Raw genomic sequence first — 24961 nt, 5'->3', positions numbered from 1 at the left:
AATTACAGTTAGTATACAGTGTAATATTAGTTTCAGCTGTAGAATTCAGTGATTCATCACTTACATACAACACCTAGGAAATAGCACTATATTTTAAAGTTTAGTGTCAAAAAGGAACTTTTCACTTAAATACTTTCTTATCTTAAATGGTATGTCTGAGTTCAATTCTTTTAAAACACTTTGAAATCTTTTTGCTCACTGTACTTCAGATTGGATAATTGCTGTAAATAATCTTTTGATGGTTATTCTTTCTCCTGCCATCTCCATCATGCTTTTTAGCCCAGAGTGTTTTTTATTTCAGATATTATAATTTTCTGTTCTAAAATATCCATTCTGTTGTTTTTGTATTTTCCAATTCTCTGCTAAAATTTTCAGTCCTTACATTCATTGTGAACATGTCTTTCTTTCATTTTTGAGTACAGTTGTAACATAGCCTTTAAGATCCTTATCTGCTAATGGGTGCCTGGGTAACTCAGTTGGTCGAGTGTCTGTCTTCAGCTCAGATCATGGCTTTGGCTCCGGTCAGGATCTCAAGAGTCCTGGATTCCAGCCCCACAGTAGGGCTTTGTGCTTACAGTGCAGATCCTGCTTCAGATTCTCATCTCCCTCTCTCTCTCCCCCTCCCTGCTAGGGCTCCATCTCTCAAAAATAAATAAAGAAAAACAAAGATCCTTATCTGCTAAGCCTATCTATGTTATCTTGGGGCTGATCTATGTTGAGTGTTTTTTCTCTTAAGCATAGGTCATATTTTCCTAGCTCTTTGTATATTGAGTTTTTTCGTTTTTTGTTGTTTGTTTGTTTGTTTGTTTCAATTCCATCCTGGGCATGGTAAATGTTGATATTATGGAGACTCTGGATTTTTTTTTTTTTTATTTTTAAATTTAATTTAATTTAATTTTTTTTTAACGTTTATTTATTTTGGAGAGAGACAGGGAGAGAGACATAGAATCTGAAGCAGGCTTCAGGCTCCAAACTGTCAACACAGAGCCAGACGCAGGGCCCCGAACTGAAGGAACCACGAGATCATGACCTGCGCTGAAGTTGGACACTTCACGGACTGAGCCACCCAGGCACCCTGTTTGTTTTAACAAGGAGTTAACTGCAAACTGCATTCGAACTGCAAACTTTGTCTTTTGGGCAGCAGCTCAAATTGTGGTTCATTTTTCTATACTTATCTCAGCTTCTTTGAGTCGTCCAGAGACTTGCATGGTTTATACAGAGAGCATGAAGTTCTGTCTTTCTGGTTCCCTCTCTTCTTGGAGTTTTCTCTCATTTTTTTTTTTTTAGCTCTAGGCAATACCAATTGTGACTTTTTCTCAAGATGGATAACTCACCCCATGTTATTTCATTTTTCTGAAGTTGGATTACCAATAGAATATACCTCTTTCTGTTCATTGTGCAGGACCTTCAAATAATTAAAAAGATTTTTAAATCAGAGTTTATAGATATTATCTGAGATTTGATATCGTCGTAGCTTATTTCACCATATGAGAACCCATGGTAACAGTTCATTCTTATGAAATATGATTATCTTAGTTAGAGGATTTAATATCTTTATGCCTACACAATGATTGTGAAGGTAATACTCAGACAATAAAAACAAGTATACTCAATTGAATTTGGAATTGTTTACTTCTTGATATAGTCCAGCATCACTGAGTTGGCTACTATGACTTCTAAAGCTTTATTCACAAAATAGTAATTAATTTTGAATAGTCTGAATTCCCTTCCAATTATCGTTTATAACACTGCCAAATTAGTCCCCCTTCTCAATGCTACAAAATCCACATTCCATAATAAGTTATGTGGCACTATATGAAAAAAGAAAAGGAGTAAATTTACGTGTTGTCTTTATATGTTAATATCTTTCTAGTTTGGGCTTTAAATTTTTTAAAAAGCAGCCCCAACCAATGAGTCCCAACTCTGGTATATTTTCCAAGTACTGTTCAACTACCTTTAGAAGCCATGCATCAAAGCTAAAGATGATATCCTGGTTTGAGAGTTTTGTATAGTAAATAAGTAGAATGTGACAAATTTCTATCTTTTCTAATGCTTAGAGTTATCCCTTTCAAGGGATATTGTACATTCAAGGAAAATGCAGATATCTAAGAGAAGAATGTTATGTTTATTAAATATCACAAAACACCTTAGGGATAAGACAAAGGCATCCTGAAAATAGTGTAAAGGAAGAAGAATATAGGTCCAAACCATAAAGGTGATTTTAGTCATCAACTTCAAGTTCTATGAGGCGGGGACTGGTGAACCCTAACTGATTTATCTTTTTAAGCAATCTTAAGATTTAGTAAATAAAAACACTTACAACATAATAAGATAAAGTATAATACTATTGTCAGCAGATAGGAAAAAAAATAAAGTCACTCTTGGGCCATGAAACATGTGGAATACTCCAATGGTAATCCAAAGGCAATATTGGCAAATATCCCACTATAATTGATAGTTTTTTTATTTTTAATTTTTTTAATGTTTATTTTTGAAAGAGAGAGAGACAGAGTGCGAGCAGAGGAGAGGCAGAGAGAGAGGGAGACACAGAATCGGAAGCAGGCTCAAGGCTATGAGCTGTCAGCACAGAGTCTGACGTGGGGCTCCAACCCACAAACTGTGAGATCATGACCTGAGCTGAACTCAACCGACTGAGCCACCCAGGCACCCCACCTAATTAATTCTTAAAAATATAGTTCTCATCTAGATTTAAAATTTAACAAATGATTTGAATTCTAGTTACATTGCCATTGTAAAAATCAAGTTAGAGTTTTAATAATAACATTAGAAGTATCCAAACAGGCAATTAGGAGGTGAGGTAGGTTCTTTACTAGACAAAGTATATAAGCCAAAAGAGTTGGTTACTAAGGTCTCTTTCTCAGTTCTCACTGACTGTATACCTGATTAAACAATACTGGACCTGTGAACCTAATCAGCATGCATTTCTTAGTTTAAGTGTTTACCCAGACATATTTTTGTTACTGTCAAGTGACTCTTTGATGACAAAGTTGTGATGTGTATGGTTTAAAGAGAAAACATAATGTTAGAAGTTACTATGCACCAAGAAATTTTACTGTGATTTTCCTAAAAAATATTTAACCTATGTTCTGACCTTATTGTCAAAAAGCATTTATTAAAAACCTAACTGGACAAAGTTTTGGGTAAAGACATGTCTGAAAAAAACAACTGTGTAGACAAGTATCTATCCATGGTTTTATTAGGTGAAGGCATATGAAATTTACAGTTTCTGTGGGTCAAAAATAGTTGCCTACCAATGATTTTGGATAGCTCAACCTAATTATAATTAAAAACTAAATATATGTAATACTATGAATTATGTAAGAGAAGTCCTCTTTCTAGCCCACCTTTATAGATGTATTAACTTCATTTTATATGAGCTTTTCATACTACTATTTGGTAGAACCAAGGATTTTCTTAAGTCCTAAAGAATCTACAGAGATCTAAAATATCTGCTTATCCTTCTTCCATGCTTTTCTTCCTGTATGAATTAAATATGACTATATAATTATATGGGAAACTTAAAGTTATAATTAATAGGGGGTTTGAAGAATTTGTGATTTTAGGCTAAATCTTCCTCCCCTTCTTCTCCAAATAACAAAGTCCCTCTCATAAAGTCTCATTTAGTATGGTAAATTCTGCTCCTAATGTCACAATGAACAATATGAAATATCTGGAAAGGCTCATGAAACATACTGTACTCCTAAGGAAACAAGGTGTTCCATTGAATTTGAGAGGCAGCATGACACATATTGCAGATTATATTCAGACCAGACATATTGTCAAAGTGAATCAAGATCCATTATCCTTGTAAACTATATGATGCCCAATAACTTGATGCAATCTGACATTGGCAACAGCAAGCCTTATCTCCATTCAGTCCAGAAATCTCCCTTGCACTTCCATTCCCCCAAATAATTGCTTTCTTCACAATTCAAATAAATAGGAATACAACAAATTCTATTACTGAGTAATCAGAAAGGAGATAGGCATGAAAGAAACTAGTCTTGGGTTTTAAAACTAATAAATAGCTCCACTGTAAAATAAGAAATCTTATGTCAGAAATAATAATCTTATGTACATGTATAGGAGTACATTGTACATTGTTTTATAACTTCATTTAATATTTATCAAACATTAATTTAGTAATAATCATTTAATAGGATGAGATAATAACATTTTAAAAAATAATAAAATTACAACTGCAATGCCATTAATGCTTTAATTCTCTACCAGAGCACTTGAGAGTGGAAATTTTCAAGCACTGTTTACCTAGGAAAACTTCATCATTCTCTTTGAAATCTGTATTTCTTTAACCAAAACATGTTCTATTTAATTAGATCTATTACACCCAAGTGTTCACTTTATTTGAAACATGGACATGCATTCACAGTAATAGATCAGTGTATAATGATGAAGATGAAATTTTTGCTGACATGATGTTTTCATAGGATAAAACAAGTGAGTCAGTCAGGACTATATTCTAAATTTGATCTTATAACTAAAAATGGACCTGAAAACAGCATTGTAGAATGTCACAGAGAACTTTTTATATTTATTAGTTCTACTAGAATTTGCTCTCCCACAATAATAAATTCAACTAAAATATATAAACTCAACTTTAAAATAAAGTTCTGGTAAAGTTAGAAATCGTATTAGTCTGCCAGATAGTTTCATAGTAGGATTTATACAAATACCTTCCCCTACTACACAATTTAGGTCAAAATTGAGTTTAAAAAATAATCTTTGGTAAATTGAGAAGAGGTATGAAAATGCAACCAAACTATTCCATTTGGAAATTTTCTAAAGCTTTGTTGTTTTTGCTTAATCAGTAAGATATGTATCACTGGTTATGCTTCTACTTATTACTTAATTGTGTTAGGATAACTGTATCAAATGAATAACTTTGACCAAAGAGAGTTTTAGGCTTTGTGCTCAGCTTTTAGAAGCTAATTTCAAAACCCTGTCTGATAATAATATTATCCTGTCTGATAATAATGTTTTTTTATTTTTATTTTTTTTAACGTTTATTTATTTTTGAGACAGAGAGAGACAGAGCATGAATGGGGGAGGGGCAGAGAGAGAGGGAGACACAGAATCGGAGCAGGCTCCAGGCTCTGAGCTATCAGCCCAGAGCCCGACGCGGGGCTCGAACTCACGGACCGTGAGATTGTGACCTGAGCTGAAGTCAGACGCTTAACCGACTGAGCCACCCAGGCGCCCCTGATAATAATGTTTTTGTTCACGTGGTGGTCTTTGGCCATGTCTAGTAATCTATGCTAACAATGCAGTGGGGGACCTTGGACCACTCAGTATCAACTCAATGTATGCCATGGTTGGAGACCAAGATCAGCCATGTTGGTGATCAATCACATCTATATGATTAAACCCCAATAAAAGTTCTCACTAAAGAACAGATGATTTTTTTGGTTAACAATACTCCATGCATACTGCCACACATCATGGCTAGGAGAAATCAGTGCTGTCTGCACTCCTTCACTGGGACAGGTCAGCTGGAAGCTCTATGTTTTGATGTCTCCTGGACCCTGCCCTACGGACTCTTTCCTATACTGATTTTAATCTGTATCTTTTCACTACAATAAGCCTTAACTATGAGTAAAATATTTTTCCTTGGTTCTGCAAGTTTTTCTAGCAAATTATTGACTGTAAAAGTGGGTTTGAGGACCTTGAAGCTTGCAATAGGTGTCAGATATGAGAGTGGTCTTGAGATTCCCATTATTCTGGGAATAATAATTTCCTATTTCTTTTTTAGGGGATTGGGAAAAGCTGTCTAACTTCTATCAATCTCAATTTTCTCATATGTGTAATGAGAATAAAAGTGTTTATCATATAAAATACTGCAACAGTTAAGGCTTTTTTAAATTTTATTTATTTTGAGAAAAAGAGAGAGAGCAAGCACGGGAGGGGCAGAGAGAGAGATAGAGAATCTCAAGCAGGACCCACACTGTCAGCATGGAGCCCATTGCAGGGCTTGAACCCAGAAACCGTGAGATCATGACCTGAGCTGAAATCAAGAGTCCGATGCCTAACCAACTGAGCCACCCAGGCACCCCTTCAATTAAGTTTTTATAAATATGTAAATCTCTTATGAAATAAGTCTGGCATGTGGTATGGATTTAGTAAATGTTAGAAATCTAGCTCTTCTTTCTGACTAAAATAATACAATAATTTATTGGGGGGGCTGGATGACTCAGTTGGTTCAGTGACTGGCTTGATCTCAGTTCAGGTCTTGATCTCACAGTCATGAACACAAGTCCCACATTGGGCTCCAACTGGGTGTGAAGCCACTTAAAATAAACAAAAACAAATAAACAAAACAAAAATATAGTGATTTATTAAACTTCATCATTAGTTCCCTTTGATTTATACAAAATAACATTATTTTTTTTTCCTAATATTATTATTTGGTTGTATTCATTTCATCTAAAGTATTTTCTGTCCATGAAGTTGAAAATCAATGTGTGTGTGTGTGTGTGTGTGTACTAAATTATATAGGAATATAACTAAAACACTTTCCTTATTTCAAATATTCTGTTTCTATAACTTTGGGGTAAGTCTATGCATCTGCATAAAGCCTTCTGCTGATTTTTCTTTTGAAAGGTTTTAAAGTTATGTAAAGAAAAAAATATGTATAACTCTGTGCAGTGCTGAGACCTGCCATGATTGTGCTAGGAGTTATTTACAGAAGATCTATTTCTTCTGTTGGGAATACATAGCACAAGTTTTCCTTATTGTTCTGGACATCTCACCCACTAAACCATTCGTTTTCTCTGAGGACAGAAGTAAATAGCACAATTTGTTCTCAAAGACGACTAGCTGTTTCTGAAATGTGAGGAAGCTCATGGTAAATGGGCAGAATGTTAGAAATAAATAAGAAAAATGGGGCAGCAGAAATAAATCTTTTATGATGCCTTCTCTCATTCATTTATATGGAAGCAGTCTTTTGCCACAGCTACAGGTGACAGGAAACAACAGAGATTGTGAGTTTGAAATATTTCTTAGAAAATAATTTTAGCATCAAAGTAATTTCATCATCAGCTTCAAAAGGCACTTACGTAAACCTTTTTTTAAGGTGCAAACTGAAGAGTCATTTACAGAGAACAATGATTTACTTACTTACCAATCCTGGGAATGTTATTTTGCTATTATTGAATTTAATTTTGATGTCTTTTCTTTTTTTTTGAAATAAATAATATGTAATTCAGACATCAGAAATGGATAAAAGAAATATTTTTATTTCTAATAATGTATAATGCTTTTCTCCAACTGAGTATGACCACTTCTAAGGTGTAGCTTTATTAGCTGATAAACAACAAATGGTTTTATCATAAATTTCCCAGGGAAATGCTTTACTTTCACCCCAAGTAATTGGAAAAAGATAAATTTTTTCTACCTACTGAATGATCAGAAATAAGTCAAACGACAGCTATAACAACATAAGATGGAGAGGCAGAATTAGGATAGATCAGTACTTATTTAAACTAAAGAGATTGTGGCAAATAATATTTTCTAAGCTTAGCCACACTTATAAGTATGCCCTCTAACATGCTTTTGTAATATAAAGCCTAATTCCTCTCCCCTTGAATCTGAGATAGTCTCAGTAACTCGCTTCTAAGTAGATAGAATACAGCAGAAGTGACACTTTATGACTTCTGAGGATAGCTCATAAGAGACAATAGAGCTTCCACATGGTTACCCTTTCTTGTGGGGCTCACCCTTGAGTCTCAGCCACCATACTACATAGAAAGACATGTGGGCTATTCGGTAACCTCGGCTGATAAATAGTTTTCAGGCATGTGAGTAAGACACTGATGATTCCAGCCCTCAGTCTCTGAGCCTCTGATGACAAGTGGAACAAAAATGAGCTGTTCCTAGGGAATCCCATTCAAATTGCAGGTTCTTAAGCAAAATAAATGTCAGATATTACATTTGGAACTTTTTTTATTTTTTGGTAATCTATCAATACATAATAGGAACACTGAATTTGAGGGAAAAGTTTTGAAACAAGGTTAGTCATGTGTGTTATTCAAATAGTAAAGGCAATATAGTCAGGGTGGAAATTACGATTATCTTTGTTGACGTTTAGTCATGATCTTTCTGCATATTTGGGCATAACCATTATTAATTCTACAAAACCCCATATAAGTAAATAACATATACACAAGTAATTTGAGATAAAGTAGTCACACATCTTATAATTATTAGGTAACCAGGATTTTAAAATAAACTGAGTTAAATATAGCATAGTCCTAATATCTATAAGTATCTAGAATGGTGTGACAACTAAACCTTTATTCCTTTGTGTTTACTGGAGGATTGCTTTATTTTAAAAACTTATTTTGAAAGAAGTAACACACTTAATTGTTTTGTGTTCTTGAAAAAGTGGAAGATAATGTTTTCTATTCTTAATCATGATTATAGTGTTTATTCTAAAGTGCATATCAGTCCTATTGTTGAAGTAATTTCAAACATTTAATGTCTCATTTATTTTACATAAATTATGTAAACCTTAAAGGTATGATGTGTATAACACATAATGTGACAACTTTTTTAGTCTTTTTAAAAAATATTTATACACAAATAAAAATAATCGCCTCTTTTATTAAGGAAAATAAACTTGATTGTGCCTTTTTATAATCATGACATTCATCCCTTACATAAAATTTAAAGAAATATCTAAGAATAGTATACGAAATGAGTCCTAAATGAATGGAGATAAACCTTTTTTTACCCATTAATCCATAGACTATCACCTTTTTGTCACCACTTTTTGGTTCATTTCCTCCTCTTGTGATCTTAATAGGATACAGTTGAACAGCAGGGGCTTTTACTAATCTTGTTCTAGCCTACTGAAACAAGGATGAAGAGAGAAAAGTAGTTTGGTACTCTGTACATGCATATTAAAACTTGTACAAAGTTATGTTTCTCAAGCAAGGAGCCCCGAAAGGGCACAGTCCAATTCAATCCAGAGAACCAAACTAAACCGAACCGAACAGCTTGCCTCTATACTGTATCAAAGCTCTCTATCAAAGCTTGTTGTATTTTCTTTTCCTTCTCAATCCAAGAAGACTCATTTTGTAAGACCTTCTGCTTACAAACGAAAATTTTTCATTACATTTTATTCCACTTCAAACAAAATGAACAACTTCAGAAGATTTTACTTATATAGTCTCTTAAGTTCCTTTGGCAAAAATAATTAATAACATTAACAATATCACTGGCCTCAAATTTAGATAAGACCTTCCAATGAGCACAAAATCATTTGATTTTCCTCTTGAATGTCTTCAGACATTTCAGAAATAAGTGAAAATAATTATTTTTCTTATTTCAAAGATGGAAAAATGAAATAAATAATTGAAATGAATTCTTGGAGGGCACATTGTGATACAGCAGTAAAATAAAAAGTTTTATTGACAGAGTTGTGTGTTAACAGCTTATTAAGAATGAACTGCTCATTTTCCATCCTAGCTTCCTCCCTGTCTCTCTCTTCCCTCCCTTTTTTCACAGATCTTAAATGAATACCTACTATGTGAATACAGTGGGAATATCAAAATGATCTATCCATGATCTATGATTTCAAACTGATGACTTGGAAGATCAATCTTACAGTAAATTAAGTGTTATACTAACAGGTGTCAGTGAAGTACTATGACACATGTAGTAAAAACTGGCTAATTTTACGAGATGCTAGAAGAAGAGAAAGAAGCAAAGAATCAGAGAAGAGTGAGTAGAAGCCATGAAAAGAAGTTGACCCTCATTATTTGCTAAGTCCATATTTGCAAATTTTCCTGCTCACTAAAATTTATCTGTAATCCCAAAATCAATATGATGATTTTGTGGTCACTTAAGAACATGTGCGGAGTGACAAAAAATTAAGATGATTAGCACCCATGTTTCCAGCCAAGGTCAAACTAAGTAATATTCTACCTTCTTGTTGTAACTCTTATACTGAAAACATTTCCTTTTCAAGGTCTATTTAGAGCCACAATTTCTACATTTTTTTGGTGATTTGACTTTTTAAAATGTCCCCTAAGCATAATAGTGAAGCATCTTCTAATGTACCTACGTGCAAGAAGGCTTTGATGTACTTCTAGGGAAAATATGTATATTGATAAGCTTCATCCAGGGATAATTTATAGTCCTGTGTAAGTATATTAAATAAGGTATCTTTAAACAGAAACACATATAAAACAGGGTTATGTATTGATTAGTTAATGAAAATGTTATGAGCCAAGGCTCACAGGAAACTAACCCTGCATTTCCTCTGAGAACAACTGCTCAGTATTCACTAATTCAGAGTTTGCAAAGACATCATAGAATACAACTACTATGAATAACAAGAATCCACTGTGGAATCCCAGGCAACGATTAGAGAAGAAAAGAAAGGCATTCCCAACAAAGCAAATAATCTCTACAGATCTTTTAAGTATGAAAGAGTGATTTATATTCAAGGGAATTCAAGACACCACTTGGTTATTTTCTGTGGAGCTCACTATTCTGTTAGTCTGGGAAAAATGTCTCTCTTATGTGGATCCTGTAGTTTCTCTTTTCATAGATCTTTTCAAATTATATTATCAGTTATTTCTAGGTCTGATATGTTTAGTCTGATATGACACTCTTATCATGGGGACAATGAGTTAGACAAGGAATCAACATCCCAGGCAAAGACAGCCAACTAACTACAGGTTCAACATGAGAGAGATAAATGATATTCCATATTCCATAGTAACTTACTGACCCAATCAACTCTTAGTCTCTTGGGAAAATTGAATGTAAGACCCTCAGAGAGGAAGTGACAAAACAGGGACAAAGTAAGAGAATTTAAGAATAAAGAAGTAAAGTCGTGATCGTGGGGAGTCAAGGGAGTAGGGAATAACCACCTTCACTAACATAGTGCAATGTTAGAGTTCTGCTTTGTTTCTTCCAACAGTTGATTGTCACAAACAAATATTACATTATATACTTACTTGATTTTCTTTTGCTAGAATTAAAATTTTAGACAGGAAATGCATCTATTTTATTCAGTGAAGTATTACCAGTGCCTAGAATAGAGCCTGGCACATAGTTGGCACTCAGAATATATAAATTGAATAAATGCCTTTGAATGTTAGATAACGATAAACTCATATTGAAAATTAGAAGTCATGCCACACTGGAATGAATATAACAATTTGTATTTCAATATTTTCTGTGATTTCTACTTAATATTAGTTCTATGAGTGAACTATATTCATTAATTTCTTTTCTGCCTGTGTCTCCATTTAATGTAAATTATTCTAATGATATTTAAATTGTGACAGATGTGCCCTTAAGGAATGTATTGCCTAAGGATAAAGAATATATTCTAGACATTTTTATTTTATTTTTATTTATTTTTTTTAAATTTTTTTAATGTTTATTTTATTTTTGAGACAGAGAGAGACAGAGCATGAATGGGGGAGGGGCAGAGAGAGAGGGAGACACAGATCGGAAGCAGGCTCCAGGCTCTGAGCCATCAGCCCAGAGCCCGACGCGGGGCTCGAACTCACAAACCGTGAGATCGTGACCTGAGCTGAAGTCGAATGCTCAACCGACTGAGCCACCCAGGCGCCCCTGTTCTAGACATTTTTAAATAAACATATCAACAAATCTGAGGAAATGTTTTATTATATATTTTTTTATTTTTAAAGTTTTTATTTAAATTCTAGTTGGTTAACATACAGTGTAATGATTAGTTTCAGGAATAGAATTTAGTGATTTATCACTTACAGACAACACCCAGTGCTCATCGTAAGTGCCCTCCTTAATACCTATCACCCACTTAACCCACCTCCCCTCAAGCAACCCCCAGTTTGTTCTCTATAGTTAAGAGTCTGGGGAAAAGTTTTAGTGTAATGTTTATCACAGTGTATGTATTAAAACCTAAAACTTTTCTATCAAAAAAGCATTTGAAAATAGGTATTATTTTATTGTATTGTAGCTTTAAAAAATATCTCTTTTTGGGGGGCCTGGGTGGCTCAGTTGATTGAGCATCTGACTCTTGATTTCTGCTCAGGTCATGATCTCATGGTTTGTGGGTTGGATTCTCTCTCCCTCTCTCTCTGCCCCTCCCCTGTTCATTCTCTTTCTCTCAAAAGAAGTAAATACATATAAAAAAAATCTCTTTTTAAATTTAGTGTTAAGGGGGCGCCTGGGTGGCGCAGTCGGTTAAGCGTCCGACTTCAGCCAGGTCACGATCTCGCGGTCCATGAGTTCGAGCCCCATGTCAGGCTCTGGGCTGATGGCTCAGAGCCTGGAGCCTGTTTCCGATTCTGTGTCTCCCTCTCTCTCTGCCCCTCCCCCGTTCATGCTCTGTCTCTCTCTGTCCCAAAAATAAATAAATGTTGAAAAAAAAAAAAATTTAAAAAAAAAAAAAAAAAAAAAAAATAAATAAATTTAGTGTTAAGTTATATACATATAAACATTATGTACATAGATATATTCAATATAGACTATATTATATATCATAATAATGTATATTAGGTAGATAGATAGACATAATTTCAGAAATAAACAAAGGCTAAATATCTAAGTCATTCTACTAGTAAAATTTAATATTTCCATTTGATTTAATGAGTTGTAGGCTAAAATTTTGAAGATTAGTGATGATTTTTGTTCAATTTAACAAATACAAATATAAATAATTACACAAAATTATAGTAATTTATAGTAGTTAGTCCTTTGCACAAAGATTATGAAATTAAGAAAAATGTATACTAACAACTTATCATATAAATCTATAATTGTGTGTGTTTCTGTGTGAGCCTTTATTGTATAAGGCCAAGAAGCTCCACCACATCATAGTAGTGATATGGGGAACACAGGAAAAGGAAATGTGGATAAAATTAAATTTCTTTATAATCTGCAGCCTGTTGACAAATACTTGAGACAGGCAGAATATGACACTCCTCTAGGAACTCTTGAATGTCTTAATGTTAATGCTTTGCTAAAAGGAAAAACAACCCTAGCTTGACAACCGCTAGTGCCTCCAGAATCCTGTGAGTCTTCTTTAAAATATGAAAGTCCTTTTGGAAAGTTCCTTTGTCTTGATCTCCCCCAATTCCAAAACATATAATCAGTCATTCTTCACATCCCCAATGCAGCGCTTCCTGTCCCCCTCTCCTCCACCCAGTCCTTGGGTCATGCCCCAGTGTTATAATAAGAACACATTTTGTACTGAAAATGTCTCAAAAATTCTCTCTTGGCCAAACCTTAGCACTTCAAACCACATCAGTATTAATCAAGAAAATGAAAGGATATGCACTGAGTCTTCAGAGTTACAATTAAGGACGGGTTCTGTAATTTATGGTCCATCTGTTATTGGTGAAGATTGGCATCAATACACACATACATCAAAAATAAAAAGCTGGGCACCTGGGTGGCCCAATCAGTTAGGCATTCAACTTTTGATTTTGGCTCAAAGGATGACCTTGCAGTTTGTGAGATGGAGCCCCACATTGGGCTCTATGCTATAAGCACAGAACCTGCTTGGGATTCTCTCTCTCCCTCCCTCTCTGCCCCTCCCCTGACTGCACTGTCTCTCTCAAAATAAACTTAAAAAAAAAAAGAATTAAAGGCTATATCTTTCAAAGATATCACAATATTCACAGTACAAGAACTTCTAAAAAGAAACATAGGTGCCATTGTCTACAGTCAAGAAACCATGTCTATTATTTTGCAGCACAGATGAGTGTTTTGTACATTTTTCAGTCTCAACACAGATTTTTTTTCTCTCACTTTGCAAAATTGAAATGTCCATTGAGGAAATATTTTCTTGAAGGTATATATTTTCCACCAAAGTAATAAGCTTTTCTTTCCTGGTCACGGGAAGTGTGCTAGATGTTCTGGACTCTTCCCTTTAACACTGATTTCCGGTGGGAAGTAATTCTCTTTTTCACCAGTTATTTATCAATGATTAATAAGTTAAAGGTCCTGAACTCCTCTATAGTTGGGCCATTTTAGGTCAGACCAATCATTGTCATCAATTTGAGGAAATATACCTTAACTAAGAGCTGATTCACATCCATGGTTCAAAGAACTTCTCAGGATAGGCTTTACAGCATTTGGCAAGAATGGGGAATCCAGTCCCAAGACTAATATGATAGAAAGCACATATTTTTTTTTTCCACAAGGAGCCTTTCATTTTTAAATTTATAATACATTTATTTTATGTGCATGTATGCATGAAATAGTCTCACTTATGACACATATAGAAAGAGAAAAACAATATGGAATAATAATACACATTGCTCAGAACAGAAAATTAAGTTTGATGTATTCGTAATGGGTTCACTATTTAAATCTCCTTTAACAGACAATTCTGCTTTTCCTAGATACTGGATTCCTTTAAAAACCAAGCCAATAAGAAGTTTATTGGGGAAAATGTCACCTATTGCTTTAAAAAATAGTGAGCCAACAGACAAGAGTTCCAGATTTTATATATATATATATATATATATGTGTATATATATATATATATATATATATATACACATATATATATATACATATATATATATATATGAAGAAAAACTTAAAAAACAAAAATAATTATTTTATAAATAAATCATTTGAGTTTCAAAATTCAGTTTATGTAGCTAAATCTAAGGAAGATGAGATACCTCCAAGTAATATTTCATGCTTTAGTTTGAATAGTTATACTACCTTATTTTATTGGAACAGTGATTTTGTCGACTGTAGCACAATGTATTTTGCTTTACTGAGAAAAAAAGTCTACTAGTTACAATAATAAAGTGTGAAACATATTTTTGATTGTGAAACATATTTTTATTTCAGAGATGTCAAGTTATGAAAACACTTAGAATTAAAGACATGTAGTTTCATCAGTTTTAGGGGGAAGCTATGCCAAAATATTATACAAAGAGATAAATGCACTCCCCTACTAATAAAAAAAAAAAACAAACAAGCAATCCATAACCCATGTCAGAATGTATCTCAGAAAATAATTAGTTTTTTCTGATTAAATTTTCAGAATATTTATATGTAAGCATAAAATATGGATATTGTATTTCAACAGAAAATCAAGATATTTCAAATAAAACTGGTATTAGTTTTATATGATAATTTTAAAAGAATAATTATTATTTAAATTTTTAAATCTTTAATCTTATTAAATTTCTATCTTTGGTGGTATTGAAAACTAGATGGTAAAGATAATTAAAGATAAAACAGTCAATATCCTGAACAATGATGAGGGACATATTTTAATAGTAGAGTATTGCAACATAAAAGAATCAACATTCAATTAACATTCAGATTCTTAACACAGCTTTAATGAAAATGGAAAGGAAGAAAACAATTGATTCTCCAAATAACATTATTCTATGGATATTGTAGTTCTCTTAATTTCCCCCCCTCCGGAGTTGAGCAATCTCCATGATATGCTCATCAAATCAAACATTAATTTAATTTATTTCAGTGCACGTTATTTGCACAAATTTATTTCTTTTATTTGTTTTCATTTAGGTAGTGATTGTCTAATCAAAATATTTTGTATAAGGCTGAGTGTCTCTTAATAATCATCATGGAAATAGTCAATTATGCCATTTATACCATAAAAAGTACATTATTTCTCAAAAACTTCTTTAAAGCTAGTTAGCACCATACAATGAGACTCATGGAGAATTACTTTAATAATTTTGCTACTAAATGAATGCATCAAAATCAGAAGTTAAATAATACTCACTTTGCTCATTGCAGAAAAGTTACAATAATACAAATCTGTAAGCAAACTGGTATAATTAGATAGGAAGAAAGAGCTGGTAGAAAGGAAATGAGATATCTACACACTTCCTTTCTATGAAATATCTTAAGCTGACTTCAAAAGACTGAAGAAGGGAATGAAAGCAGTGTTAAATAAATATTGGTCCTGTTGATCCCCACTTACTCCCAATTATCCCCTTATCGAATCTTACTTTATTATAGCTATTAATGAAAAACATAAGAATTGACTTTGTTAGTACAACATTGTGTTAACAATTTTTTGTCACTCTCTTCCTTTTAGAAGAAACACCATTACTGATATAGAAAATTTCCAGTTGCAACTTTGGAAACATTTTAAATTTTGACTTGTGCAATTCATTTTTTAACTTGGTTTAAAAGATATTCATAACAAAACTGTGATTTTCTATGGTCAAGAAATGTTCTATAATTGTCTTGAGAACAGATATCAAATATACTAAAAGAATAGCAAAATGTGACCAACCTTTACCTTCCTTTACCTTCTGTAAGTGCCCATAGTAAAGTAAGGACTCTAAGTGCTTACTACTCTTTCCTCCCCTCATATCATGCCTTTTTTTTCTTTAAAAAAAATTTTTTTATTTATTATTGAGGCCAAGTGGCGAATAAGCTAGAAGATCAGAAGGTCCCTGAGGAAGGAGCAGGCACTGGCACATGCAAGTCAACTTCCAGAATGCACATTATCGTTCCTCAGATCCACCACACAGATCGGAAGAGGTCTTTATGCAGTGGTGGAACTTTTAAGTCATGGAGCACTGAGAAGTATAGGGAAGACAATATAGCATCCTGAATAGGCTTGGCCTATGGAGGAGCAGAAGAATTCCATTCTCTACGGTATCAGAGTTCCTGCAGTGCCTACTTATGCACAGAGAGCAGGCTGTGGGCAAAAGTAGCTGTGCTGGCCTTATGACGCTGTGATGTATTTTTAGCTTACTGTGATCTCAAACACTTGTCCTTGTAATGATAGGAAAATTGACAAGGACTGTTTCCATGGAAAGTCAGAAACCAGGGATGAGTTGGGGCCTGTTGATGACTTGGCATGGGCAATGGTCTCATTGTAGGTAAAGTCTGTAATATTAATAATAGTTTAACATATTTATTAGTTTGGGTTTGCAAACCAGCTGAAAAAATCCAGCACCTGGTCTAATATAATATATATGTCATCACTTTGGAAGCAAAAGAAACTTGAAAAAAATCCTTTCAACTTTCTGTGGTGCCCCATTTTCATTTACTTTTTTGAAAATATTTGATTTGCAAGGGATAAAATGCATGAGTTGGGTTTTAGTTTATAGCCTAGAACACAGGGTGAGGGAGTGAGACTTAGACTGGGGTTAAAAGCAAGAAAAGCAAAGTCAAAAGAAAAACAAAAAGCAAAGCAAAGAAAGCAAACCAAAAAGCTTGTCATTTTTTTTTGTCACTAGCCCAAGGAAAGTGTGTATAGCTTGTCAATCTAAATTCAAGTGTTGTCTGTCTAACGTAGGTAGATCTCCCCATTCCTACAAGATTCAAACTCAAAAGATTGATAGTTCTCTAGCATCATTGTTGTTATTACTTTAGAAATATACTTCTTGTATGCATTTTTGCATCAGAACTTTTGGGAATAAATCCTGAATAACATTTGAAAGGTGGAGAGAAAAACAAAATTGGAAGTTCCTACAAAGAGAGAAAAGTTCTCCCATCAAGTCCTAAGATTGCATTCTCCCAATATCAGGTTCAGGGTGTTGACCTTTGATACTTTACTATCAAGATATGGGTATTAGTGGATATCTAGCAAATATTATGAAGTAGATGTTAATCTGCTAGAATTATAAGGAGGTATGGACAGCTTCAGAGATATCCTGGTTCAGGGTCACCAATCTTTATTTCTACATTCTCTTATTAGTATTGTTTTCAGGAAACTCTCTGCATCATCACCAGCAAGATTTATACTGGTTTATGCCTCTATTGCCTTTACAGCTTCTTTTCTGAAAAATAATAGTTTGGCAAAAGTTTCAGAAATACAGCTTGGTCCACCTGGTTTAAAGTGTCCACCAATGAACCAATTATCATTGGTGAAGTTCAGAGTAATAATCAGCCAGACATGGGCAACAGACTGTGTTTTGGTCCGAAATAGCAATGAAAAAAAAATTCAAATGTAACATAGATTAATTATGCTTGTATACATTCCCTTAATAAGGTTAAGGGATTATGGTAAATTTCATCTTTACATACAGAGAGATACAGAGAAAAAAATTTTGGAAACTATGCCAAGTAAGTGTTATAAATTCTTAAAAAAAAAAAAAAAAAAAAAAAAAAAAAAAAAAAAAAAGGGGCGCCTGGGTGGCGCAGTCGGTTAAGCGTCCGACTTCAGCCAGGTCACGATCTCGCGGTCCGTGAGTTCGAGCCCCGCGTCGGGCTCTGGGCTGATGGCTCAGAGCCTGGGGCCTGTTTCCGATTCTGTGTCTCCCTCTCTCTCTGCCCCTCCCCCGTTCATGCTCTGTCTCTCTCTGTCCCAAAAATAAAATAAAAAACGTTGAAAAAAAAAAAAATTAAAAAAAAAAAATAAATTCTTGACCAAAAGAAGAAATGCAATATTGAGACCGTTTTTCTGTATCTAAAGAATTTCCAGTCCTTCCTATCTTGTCTCAGCTTCATCCAACATTGGAATCTGACAGAGCAGAATGACTATGACCAAGTAGTAAATGATGTGGCACACAGCAAAGGAAATGGAGTGGTTAAAGGGATTGAGGGACTATCAGGGGGAAAATAAGGGACAAAAGGGTTCTAAATAGAAATTCCCCTGCCAGTTACAAGAGGTGGTCTTTTGGTAATGCCTAAAGAGATGTGTAATATTTAAGAAAGCTGGATCTGGAAGCAAGCTTCTTGAGTTCAAGTTCCAATTTTGCCACTCATCATCTCTGCCACTTTGGATAACTTAACTTCTTCTGGCTTTGGTTTCCTTACCTGCAAATGGAGCCTCTACTTTGTTTGATCGCTGTGAGCAATAATTGTGGTAAAAGATAAAATGCTTTAAGAACAGTTTCTAGCTTTCTATTAATCAGAGAAGGTTTATTTTTTAACAATTCCAAAATTCCAATGGCTATCAGTAACTTAATAGTTAAAGTTTATTTCTCAATTTTACTTCAATTCGATGCAGATGGAGTAAGTGACTTTGAGAAAGTGGCTCTGTACCTCATAGGACTCACTGACTCAGGGTTCTTCTACTGTGTTGCCTTTCCCACTTCAGTGTCATGAAAATCCACATGCAGACGAGGAAAAAGACTGAGCACAGCACAAGACATTTTTTACAGGTTATCTGGCATTAGCCACTTTAATTCTAGTTAGATTTCATTTGCCAGAACCCAGGAAAAGGTGGCATTAACTTTAAGGGAGGCAGAAAAACCATGTCTTGCTGTGAGTGTTGAAGGAAGAAGAAAACACAATATTGATTCTCACTTACAGGCTCAGCCACACCCATTACCAGTCCTTGACAAATATTATTTTTTTTCTGTTAGAACCAAGGTCCTAAGATCATTCATTTGAATATGACCCATGACCAACTTTTATCATCTGTAGACTATACACGGCCTTAAACTTTCAAATCAAGTCTGGAAATTAAGAACAATTTTGCATGTTCTGGATTTCTTGATTTGACTGTGTAACAGTAAAGGTAAATTGTTATGAATTGTATTGCCCATATCTTATACCTTTATGGGTTGAATGGAGGAAATATACTTAAGATTGTGTGGCAGCTAATAAGGAAAACAAATATTCAGACTTCAGAGAGTGCTAAGTCTGAGTATAAAAATATGGAGATCTTGAATAATGGTAGCAGTGTGTACAGGCAGAAGTAACCTCTACTAAATGAAATATAGAGAAAAAAGAGACCCTATGAAGCCTTGATAATGAGCATCTGTGTATTTATAAACCATTTAATAAAACTCTGCTACTAGTTAGTGCTAAGGATTTTTATTGAGAGCATTCACTGACTTTGACCAAGAAACCGAGAGAAAATATCTTTCACAGATGCACATAAGGGAAGGGAAGCAAAAATAATATAAAAACAGGGAGGGGGACAAAACATAAGAGACTCTTAAATATGGAGAACAAATAGTTCCAGGGTTACTAGAGGGCTTGTGGGAGAGGGGATGGGCTAAATGGGTAAGGGGCACTAAGGAATCTACTCCTGAAATCATTGTTGCGCTATATGCTAACTAATTTGGATGTAATTAAAAAATTAAATTAAAAAGTTTTTTTAAAAATTTAAAAAATTTGCATTGAGGGGCGCCATGCTCAGTTAATTGAGCATCTGACTCTTGATTTTGGGTCAGGTCATGATCCCAGTGTCGCTGAGAAATGAGCCTGCTTAGGATTCTCTCTCTCTGTCTCTCTCTCTCCCTCTCTTCTGCTGCCCCTCTCCCCCACTCATGCTCTTTCTCTCTCTCTCAAATAAAAAAAAATGCATTGAAATTATAAAGCACAAATATAAGTAGTTTTAACAATCCAAAGTGTAGAGAATATTTCAAATAGAGTTTGTTTGGACACACTCTACTGGTATTTGTATGGAAAGTCTGTATTTTATATTATTAATAATAAGTATGGCCTCTATGGTATTTATCCTCTCTGCCCTGTCATCTAAAGCCATATTTTTTGCAAGGAGTAGTATTGGCTGATAAAGTGCAAATTCACAGATTTTGCCACATTTTCAAGAATGTAACCTTAATAAGGCTGGATTGGGCAAAAGTCTACTTTAAGTTATTTTCATTTGTTTCTTCTCTTTGGCTATTGTGATATGGATCTGTCTCATTATGTAAGAGTGAACCTATGTAAGACTTGGATTTAGGCTTGCATACAAGTGAGCAATGTAGGCTGTTTTCCTTGAGTGTCAGTTAAGATTAAGTTATGCTGTTTTAAAAATAATGAAAAAAATACAGAATAGTTTTGTCATTTATGTTCACTCCAGGACCCAAGCTAAAATAGGAATTGTCTCTTAAACACTGTCAATCTTGGGGCACCTGGGTGGTTCAGTCAGTTAAGCGTCTGACTTCTGCTCAGGTCATGATCTCGCAGTTCCTGAGTCCGAGCCCCTTATGGGGCTCTGTGCTGATAGCTCAGAAACTGGAGCCTGCTTTGATTCTTCGTCTCCCTCTCTCTTTTCCTCTCCCCTGATCACACTCTATCTCTCTCTCTCTCTCAAAAATAAACATTTTAAACAATTAAAAAACAAAACAAAACATTCTCAATCTTGAGAAAAGAAAGGAGACTCTGGCAAGCTATGTGTTGGCCTTTAACATTTCTGCATTGAAGTAATATAGGTCATCCCTGCTTACCTTTTCTTAACGAAAGCAAGTTACATGTCCAAGCTTGATATTAAAGGGTGGATATAATCTTCCTTTAAAATGGTGAAGAAGGGGCACCTAGGTAGTTCAGTCAGCTGAGCATCCGACTTCAGCTTAGGTCATGATCTCACGGTTGGTGGGTTCAAGCCCCGCACTGGGCTCTGTGCTGACAGCTCAGAGCTTGGAGCCTGCTTCAGATTCTGCATCTCCCTCTCTCTGCCCCTCCCCAGCTCGCACTCTGTCTCTCAAAAATAAATAAAAAATGTTAAGCAATAAATAAATAAATAATAAAATGGTGAGGAAAATGATTTTGAACAATATAATCAGGACATCAGCAAGATGGTGAAATTTGAGGGCCCATTTTCATATGTCCCATAGCAACAATAATTTGGCAGCCGCCCAGAGATGAAGGTGGCTTGTGGGATCTTTGGGATTCAAGTAGGAAGTTATGAAGCCCTGATGGAGCCCAAGACTGAGGAGGGCTGTTTTAAGAAAGCAGACCTATGCCCAAGTGGCAAGCTCACTAATGGTGGTTGGAGCTACAGACCCAGAGGCAACCCTATCTACCTATAGAGTTGGCTATAGTCCCATATGGCCTTGGTCTTACTACCACCACTATCTGTCATGGAACTCAGGAGATGTCATGTCTGTTAGTGCTTTGAGTAATATGCCTGCTGACCTCGGTCATCTCTTGGATCCTGAAGCAACTGTGAGCCAACATGAAGAGCCATTGCCTTAGTGTCTCTCCTTTTATTTCCTTTATTTATTTCTTTATTAATTATTATTATTATTATTAGAGAGAGAGAGAGAAAGAGCAAGGGAAAGGGGCAGAGGGAGAGAGAGACAGAATCCTAAGCAGGTTCCATGCCCAGCATGGAGCCCCATGCTGGGCTGGATCCCACAACCCTGGTATCATGACCTGAGCTGAAATTAAGGGTGGGATGCACAACAGACTGAGTCACCCAGGTGTCCCCAGTCTCTTTTTAATTGAACCATTTTGTGCAATAGAAAAGTTTTATTGAGCACAAGCTTAATTGACTCAAACATCTTTTCCATGAATTAAATTGGCTTTCCTTGCTCAAATATCTCAGTTTTATCTGTTATAGGATAGAGTGAAGAATCTTCCATATTCCAACTTTGTATATTTCTGTAATTTTTAGAATCCTTTTAATTTTCTTTTATCTTATTTTCCTTTTATTCTCTCTTGCAATTATTTTCTGAGTTCATTTCTTTCTTGTAATACCTTGTCAAATGATACCCATAGCAACTTAGAAGTACTCTTTACATCTTATTTCCCAGCCTCCCCAACTATAGGTCAAAGCTCATTCAAGAATGTCACCTGCCTTCCAAGTTATCACAAGTGATACTTTTTATAAAATGTTTCACCACAAAATAATATAAATTACTACCCTTCCAGCCTCCAATCACAGTTTCTTCATCATCCCATATGAAGCCTAAAGCCAAAGATGTATATGTGTTTATTATGGACCACTCTCTGTACTAATTAGTACACATATATAATAAACTTATACTTTTTTATAATACATAGTCTCCCCCAGACTACATAAAAACAGTTTTTACATAGTCCTACATAAAACTATAATTCTATACATGGCTGGCTTGTATTTTTGTTTATTTATTTGTTTTTCACAGTCATAGGTCTCTCAGAGTTCATGAACACCAGGTGGTCAATGACATGGCTTAATATGATCTTAGTCCCAAACCAGAATTCCCAAGCAGATTCAGATGCCAGTGAATTCTGTCAATGATTCTTGAGGGAATATTTAAATCGGTAGATATAATAAAGAAAAACAAATGCAGTTTGAAAAACAATCACTCACTTTGATCCTGAAACCTTAAAATTAATGTTGGAAATATTTTAATTACATTTTTAAATTGAGGTATTAATTTTGACAGAATACTTTAAAAACCTTATGTGAAATATTTTTAGTTTCAAATGCACTTAATTTGTTTCCTAGCTACTTATTAAAATGACACTATGGCCCCACATTTCCCTCTTTTGATACTTAGTAGAAAATGTTTACCCTATCTATTTTCATTGTGTCCAGTGACAGAAGAAAAATACTAGTATTAATTAAAACTTAATTTTGTCAGGATTCCTAGAGTTAGGTATCATTATTACCATTCTAGTTGGACAGATGAATAAATCAAAGTACAGAATGTTTCAGTATCTTGTATATGGATAAGGAAGAGAATTCTTTGTCCAGAATTCTGGAGGCAAACTCTTAACTAATCTGTTGCATTGGACTATCTTTTAATATATAATATTAAATACCTATTATTTTTTATAATCATTAGAAAACTAGATAAATATTACTACAGGTGACTATCACACATAGTCAATAGATATTAAATTTTATATCAACTAAATAGTTCAACATTTGACTGTATAACTCAATTCTTGTTTAATAAATGTACATTACACAAGTGGATGAATCAGTGATTACATTCTAAGCCAGAAAATACATTGAGCATGTTTAACATTTTTTAATTTAATAGATAATAAATATCCTTATATGTTGAGAATAACTTTTTTGTCAATATGTTGCTTGTTTGCATTAAAATAAAGGAGCCATTTAAAAAATGAAAAATAGAATTTGTTCTGAGTGAGAAAAATAACTGAAAAATACTATTGTTTTAAAATTAATTTAAAGGTGTTTTGGAATTTCCATAGCTAATAGCTTCAAAATAGTTATATATCCTTTTTTTTGTCTTCTGAGGATTTAATTCTTTAACTAAATTTATTGTCTTGTTTTTTGTTTTTTTTTACAAGTCTCATCTAGTTATCTGACTAATAATGGCTTTTCTTCAGATTGAGAAGTATCTGTGGGTGGCAACAGCGAATAGGAGGTTGATATGAGGACCTAAAAGACTTGAAGAGACTCTGCTTTGTTTTGAATCATTCATATGTGGTGCCACACTATTCAGAAATTAATGTTATTCCATAAATGAATAATGATTTAAATGTACTCAGTAATTGTAAATGCACAAGCATTTTTCCTGTCATATAATAATAAAAAAAATGATGTGGTTTTGGCTAGTCTTGGGTTCTTTTTTAAAGTTATTCAAAATAGGTACCGACAAAGAAGCAAAAAACCTATTTCTAATATACAATACATCATGCAGATTAAGTGGAAATACTCATATTTTCCAAACCTGATGTCCTGAGATTATTAAAAAGAACACCAAGAAGCATTCTTCAACTCTAAGGAGATTCAATTTGGGTCTGGGATTGTCAGGCCTATCTGACTCTTCCCTGGCATTGTGATTGAGACACGGGCACTGGGAAAGAATTGACATTACTAAGCCAGGATGATGTAAATGTAGGTTTGCCAGCAACTGTATTGCCCATGCTAGGAGAAGAATAAACCAAACAGACCAGAGAAGACAAGAGGTTCAGAGGAGGAAGCTTCTGATGACAATTTTAATTCCCTAAATTAATTCATGGAAGTAACCAGGCAGAAGCGAGCTGTGTCAAAAAATTAGAGAGACAAGTTTCTTAAAACTTGAGCTCAGATTCCAGCCGCAATCTGTTTTTTAAAACTAGTTAATGTTTCTACTTATAATTGAAAGTGTCTTATTATTATTACAGATGGGGATAAAAAGATGGAACTTTCTTAGAGATAGAGATATTTAAGCTAAAAAATTGAAGGATGCGGACATGTGTATGCTTGATAACTGAACATAGGTGAACAGTTTGTATAAATTATTAAATAAGAAAGAGTAAAGCATATTGAGAATATTATGCATGTTGAGGCATTCTATAAAAGATAGGCAAGGTCTAGTTTTTGAAATAGATTTGATGA

General features: G+C 34.2%; 1 long non-coding RNA gene across 1 annotated transcript; it reads left to right on the top strand.

The window, feature by feature from the left end:
- Positions 1-9557: 9557 nt before the first annotated feature.
- LOC147577276 (uncharacterized) lies at positions 9558-24189 on the top strand. The gene is made up of 2 exons (XR_015255783.1): positions 9558-9762; positions 23929-24189. It is a non-coding gene; the product is annotated as an uncharacterized LOC147577276 (long non-coding RNA).
- Positions 24190-24961: the final 772 nt, after the last annotated feature.

The sequence above is a fragment of the Puma concolor genome, chromosome C2 (assembly GCF_028749965.1).
Source record: "Puma concolor isolate L17-30 chromosome C2, mPumCon1.1.hap2, whole genome shotgun sequence".
Taxonomy (NCBI): Eukaryota; Metazoa; Chordata; class Mammalia; order Carnivora; family Felidae; genus Puma; species Puma concolor.
The sequence above is the reverse complement of the archived record's forward strand: the minus strand, read 5'-3'. Positions and strand labels throughout refer to the sequence as shown.